Consider the following 6,300-nt stretch of genomic DNA (forward strand, 5'->3'; position numbering starts at 1 on the left):
GGCCTGCCACCCAGCTCCCAAATAAATCAAACACAGACTCTTATTCTTTCTTATTAATGCCAGACCTTAGCTTATCTTGTTTCTTTCCAGCTCTTCTAACTTAAATTATCCTATCTACCTTTTGCCTCTGTGTTGTTTTCTTTTCTTACTTCTGTGTATCTTACTTTCACTCTTACTTCTTGGCTGGCTGGGTGGCTGGCCCCTCCCCTTGTTCTCTCTTGCTCCTCCTTCTATTTAATCCTCTCTGTCTGCCAGTCCCGCCTACCCTTGCTCCTGCCTTGTTATTGGCCGTTCAACTCTTTATTAGACCATCAGGTATTTTAGACAGGCAAAGAATCACAGCTTCACAAAGTTTAACAAATGCAGTATATAAATGCAAATAACAAAATGCAGTATATAAGGTCACAGACCTTAAAATAATATTCCCCAACAAACTGATGATAGACCTATTATTATTATTTTGTAGTTTATCATTTGGGAGGGTCTCTTTATATAGCCCTGGCTGAGCTGGAGCTCTCTATGTAGCTCAGGCTGGCCTCAAACTCACAGAGACTGGCCTGCCTCTCTAGTGCTGGGGTTAAAGTTGAGTGCCACCCCAGATGATAGACTTGTTATTTTTGGTGTAATTAATAAATAAAACACTTAATGTTTTAAAATGATTTTAACTTCTTTCCTTATTTTGGCTTTTTTGACACAGGATCGCCACATGTAGCCTAGGCTATCCTCAAACTTCCGTTTATTCTCTTACCTCTGCCTCCTGAGTTCTGAGATTATAGGTAGGTGTATGCCACAACTGTTGGGTTTAAATTTTTGAAAAGTTATTTATTTACTTTGTATATGTGCTCGCTCATGTGCCACCGTGCTTGTGTGGAGGTCAAAGGGCAACTTGCAGGAGGTTCTTCTCTTTTTCCACCAGGTGGGTCCCAGAGATCGACCTCGGGACTCAGATTTACCCACAGAGCCATTCCACTGACCCTAAACTTTAAATTGCTGATGTAATTAAAAAAAAAAAAAAGATCAAGTGTCCTCAATAGCATTTAGGACCGTAAAGGGACCCACCAGGCTCCTGGACCAGGACAGAGTTGTCCCTTTAAATCCTGTGTGGAAAAGTTATAAATAGTGTGAAAATTCTATCCAGTCTTTCTCCAGTGCCGCTGAGGCAGAGGCGAGGCAGCGGGCCACACTGTCAGCTTTGGAGGCAGAGACTGAGGTCCTGGATCTGCTACTAAGAGGGTGTGGGATCCCGGGCAAAGTCCTCCTCCTCTAGTGTCCAGCTTCTGCACTGGGATAAAGTATCCCTGGGGTGTGGTCCAGCTTTTGGAGGGCTGAGTCACTGGCACAAATCTCTTCAGGGAAGGGAGGGAGGGAGGGGGAGGGATTTGCTCTTCATTTTACAGAAAGGGAAGTTAAGGTCCAGAGGCGTGACAAGAAAAAAAATCGCACAAGGTCAGGTTGAAGTCAGCACAGGAGGCCGGAACTGAGGTAAGACCTTAGTCTCCTGGGCTAAGGCTCAGCCCTCAAAACCAGCCCGTTGATAATATCCGTACGTGCTGGGTGTGGGTGCCCCGGCCTTTGATCCGGCAGAGGCAGGCAGATCTCTGTGAGGTCCAGGACAGCTGGACTGCTTACGTGGCAAGTTCCAGACTAGTAAAGGGCTATATGATGAGACCCTGTCTCAGAAAATTAAAGTATTTGTGTGTACTAGCGCTTTTAAAAACTCAGCTTTTGGAACAATCCCACGCCTGAGGAAGTAAGAATGGGGCTTGAGAGATGGTTCTGGTTAAGAGCACTGACTGTTCTTACTGAGGCCTGGGGCTCATTTCCAAATATCCACACGGTGACTCACAACCAACTCCAGTTTCAGAGATTCTGATGCTCTCTTCTGGATGCTGCTGATACCAGCTCTCGGGAGGCTCAGATTCACTCATACAAATACAACAAAAATAAATGCATTTTAAAAAATATGTATGCATCAGATGACATGTTTTAAAAAGAAAAAGGACTATACAGAGAAATCCTGTCTAGAAAAAAAAAAGCCAAAAAAACAAAAACAAAGAAAGAAAGGAAAAAGTAAGAATAAAAAAGCAACGAAGGTCCATACTTTCAGGCTGCAGTGTGGCCCAGCCCCCTGGATTCTGGTACCCACAGTTATGGAAGCTCCCACAGACTCCATCCTGCGGGAAGGAAGGAAAGGATATTGTCAACACATTCCTGTATGGAGCTTCCACTTTGCTCAGTCTGAGTCCTCAGGGGAAAGCCAGCACTGTTGAGGCTGTCCCTGGGGAAAGTCACCTGCCATCAGGTGCCACCCACCAGGATTCCTTTAGCTGAGATAAGAGGTCCTAGAGGGCTAGATAGTGGCAAAGGTTGAGGGCTGGTAAGTGGCGCTGTGGCTGTAGCCTGGGGTAACCTTGTGGCAGTGGAATGCAGCCCTGCCACTGGTACAGGGTAGGAGGTGTTTACCAGGTCCCGCAGGAATGCTGATCTGCTTTAGCAAGGACGTCAAGCTGGCCCAGTACTTGCAATTGTAGTCATCGGATTTTTAGAAATTCTTTGTCCTTCTGAGCTCTACCATCTGCTGGCGGGCCCTTTATAATGTTCAAGACCTTGTTGGTGTCTCTAATCTCTGACTCGTCCAGAAATGTCATATGGCTATTACTCACTGTTTTAATATGTAGGCTGTTCTAGTGGTTTCCACTGGGCCTTTTCTGGATGGAAATCAACGTGGAGGTTCTACCAGCCGGGAAGTATACTTTATGCACTCAGATACCTACAGTGTTAATCTGATTTGTTTTTTTGTTTTGTTTTGTTCAGTTTTTTCCTTTCCTTTCCTTTCCTTTCTTTTCCTTTCCTTTCCTTTCCTTTCCTTTCCTTTCCTTTCCTTTCCTTTCCTTTTCTTTCCCTTTCTTTCTTTCTTTTTCCTTCCTTCCTTCCTTCTTTCCTTTCTTTCTTTCTTTTCTTTTTCTGAAATAGGGTTTCTCTGTGTAACCCTGGCTGTCTTGAAACTCACTCTGTGTAGGCCAGGCTGGCCTCCTGCCTCTGCCTCCCAAGTGTTGATATTAAATGTATGTGCCACCGTCACCTGCTGTTAAGCTGATTTATTTTGCTATAATAAAATACCAGAGGCAGGCTACTTTATGAAGGAAAGAGGTTTCTTTTGGATTATTGTTTTGGAGGTACAAGGTTGAAGGGCCTTGTGTAATGATAGCCTCCCTTGCTGACCCTTTGATATCCCATCATTCTTACTGAATTAATTCAGGGAGTCTGTTTTGATAACTGAATTTCCCACTTACGCATTACCTTCAAAGAATAATCACCACAGAGCTTATTGTTAAAGCCAGCTGGGCAGCGGTGGCACACACCATCAATGCCAACACTCAGGAGGTAGAGGCAGGCTGATCTCTGTGAGCTCGAGGCCAGCCTGGTCTAAATAGTGAGTTCCAGGACCATCAGGGCTATAGAACAGATGCTGGTTGAAATTAAAATAATAAAGAAAGAAAGAAGAAAGAAAGAAAGAAAAGGGAGGAAAGAGATAAGAAAGAAAAGGGAGGAAAGAAAGAAGAAAGAAAGAGAAAGAAGGAAGGAAGGAAAGAAAGTTGCTGATATAGGGCTGGGGATGTAACTCAATTGTTCGGTGCTTGCCTAGCCTACCCAAAGCTCTGGGTTCTCCCCTGGCACTATAACCAGGGTGTGAAGGTGTGTGTCTACAGTGCCGGCACCAGACCAGCCCCAGGAAGGCAGAGACGGGGATCTCTGAGGCCGGGCAGCCTGTCCAGCTGAATTGGTGAGTTTCAGGTTCAGTTGAGAGACCTTGATTCAAAAGATGTTGGAGAGCAATGAAGACCTCTGACATCACCCTCTGCCTTCCTTCCATGTGCTTGTATACAAACAGTGCACTTTACAGACACACACACACACAGGTGCACATATAAACAAACACATGCACATGCAGAAATGCTGATGTGGGGCTAGGGCATACAGAAAAGCCAGGAAACTGTCTCCAGCACCATATACAGCTCGGGTGGTGGCATATGTCTGTAATCCCAGGCAGGATTCAGGAGGCGAAGGCAGGAGAATCAGAAGGTAGTGGCAGTAGCTCACGCCTGTAATCCTAGCACTGCAATAGGATTGCAGTGTGTTTGAGACCAGCCTGGGCTACGGAGTTCAAGGCTAGTATGGCTTAGCAGGACTCAAAGGAACTATGGTGTTATCACCAATGCCTTCCTGAAGACCTCGGAAGAGTGGACCCTGCTGGAATGGACAGCGAGCTGATTCCACACCGTGAGTCTGCTCCAGGTTTGCTCTGCCACACTGGGAGTCCTGACCTCTTGGCCTCATTCTGTCTTTGGGTATAACAGGCTCCCAGGGACCCTTCAAGCCAAACAAACTAGCACCTTTACCTCAGAACCTCCACCTGGTGCTCTCTGTATTGTATTCTTCAATGAGATACCAGTTAGGGGCAGCCAGAGAGGAGACAAGAAAGGCCTTGGGAGGTGGGGATGACAAAAACTTTGTCTTAGGTCCTGGAGTCCTGAGGCAGGGCATTCACATGGGGAAGACGGACAGGTGACAGGGTGATGGTGTGTGTCTCTAACGGTTTCTACCAAAGCCAAGAGCAGGCCAAACAAGGACAGGCTAGATTGGAGAATTTACCCGGCTTGCGGTAAGGCCTTGCTGGCTGGCACCCCAACTCAAATACGGCAGAGGCATTTGGGGGTGAAGGAAAGCAGCAAAGAAATAATCCCCACCAGGCGCTTTCTTAGATGCCCATATATGCCAAAATGTCCCCATGGGACTTGAGATGCAGCTCAGTGTGGGGCTTTCCTTGCGTTTCTGAGGCCGGGGAGGGGCACACAAACACAATAACTTGCAAAATATTGAACTCATTTATAAGACAGTGCCCACATTTGTAAGTTCAGACAAATCTGAAATTTCATTTCTTCTTCTTCTTGAATGGGACTCCCTTCTCATACACATTCTCCGAGTTTCCAACTACCGGCATTTCAGGGATGAAAGGTATTCACAAAACCCACAGTTCCCACCTTAAAGCAGGGCCATTCATTTTGCCATGGCCCAGGGGCACAGACTTGGGTCACCTTGAGTAAAGTTTTCCAAGGTGGAATAAAGCCTCTGAAGTTTTCTTACAGAACTTAAGGAAGTCATAGATCAAAGCATTTCCCAAATACCTTGTTGGGAGCCTCCACAAAGCAGGGGAATCCCTGCCGGGATCGTGGGTGCTGTCTGATGACGCTCTCCACTTCTGGGCCGCTGGAAGATAGAGGTCTGGGAAGAATACAGTCCAAAGATTTTACCTGGTAGTTGAAAAGATGTTAGGTCAGACACAAAGGTGGCCTGAAGTTAACTCAAGAGAATTTGGCTTAAGGTCTGCCACATTCCGACTTTCCACAATCGCCAAGTTTGAATCAGTCAATCAACCTTGGAGAATCTTTAATGCATGTCTAGCTGTATTTTTTCTTCTGTTTGTGAGTTTCACCCCCACACTGGAATTTTAGCTCACAGGCATATTGAATCTATTTCACAAAAGACAGACTTTTGTTAAAACAAAAAGGAAAATGGTGTTCTTACTAAAGGACAAACTCTCAGTAGTCTCAGTGTAAGGTACGCTGGGGCCTGCTGTGACTTGAATCTGAAGGAAGTGGTGGCTGTGTAGGTTCCAAGCCTCCTGCCTGGGTATTGTGTCCCCCTAGGGGACCATTACAAGTCCTGCCAAGTAGATTGTGTTAGCTACAGAGGGAAGGCTGCCTTTTCTTTTTCTTTTTAAGTGGTGGGAAACCACAGAAGGCTTGGTCTAAGGGTTCCAACAACCCAGATCCTCACACTCACCCATGTGTCTTAGTTTACAACACAACGGACCCTGATGTTGAACATTCATCTTCTCTCTCCAGAGTTCAGCTTCAGGAAGTTGGGCTTATGGTCTGGTTGTCTGAAGCCTTAATCCAAAGACACCAGGAGTAAAGGTTTTTTTTTTTTTTTTAGGGCAATAAATAATTTAGGAGTTTTGTTTGTTTGTTTGTTTGCTCATTTTTGGGTCTCAAAGGATAGAAACTTAAAGTTCCAAATTCATTGTTTTCTTTGCCAAACTTGCCCCATAGTGAGATGCACCTCACCCACCTCCATCACCCCCACCCCCATCTTCCTACCTCTTCCACTCTCCCCAGGAGACACCGAGGACAGAACCCAGAGCTTCGGCATGATAGACAAACACCCTGCTGCTAACTTACACCCTAGTTTTGTGTCCCTTCCCACCGCTGTGCCGAGGCTAGAACCCAGGGACCTGTG

The 6,300-nt window shown here is 45.9% G+C and overlaps 1 long non-coding RNA gene across 1 annotated transcript; it reads right to left on the minus strand.

Moving 5' to 3' along the window:
- Nucleotides 1-1,919: 1,919 nt before the first annotated feature.
- On the minus strand, nucleotides 1,920-5,384 carry LOC125388834 (uncharacterized). Its single transcript, XR_015001503.2, has 2 exons — nucleotides 5,187-5,384; nucleotides 1,920-2,174 (listed from the first exon to the last, which is right to left on the minus strand). It is a non-coding gene; the product is annotated as an uncharacterized LOC125388834 (long non-coding RNA).
- Between the last annotated feature and the right edge of the window lie 916 nt (nucleotides 5,385-6,300).

Source organism: Myodes glareolus, chromosome 4 (genome assembly GCF_982192425.1).
Source record: "Myodes glareolus chromosome 4, mMyoGla1.1, whole genome shotgun sequence".
Taxonomy (NCBI): domain Eukaryota; kingdom Metazoa; phylum Chordata; class Mammalia; order Rodentia; family Cricetidae; genus Myodes; species Myodes glareolus.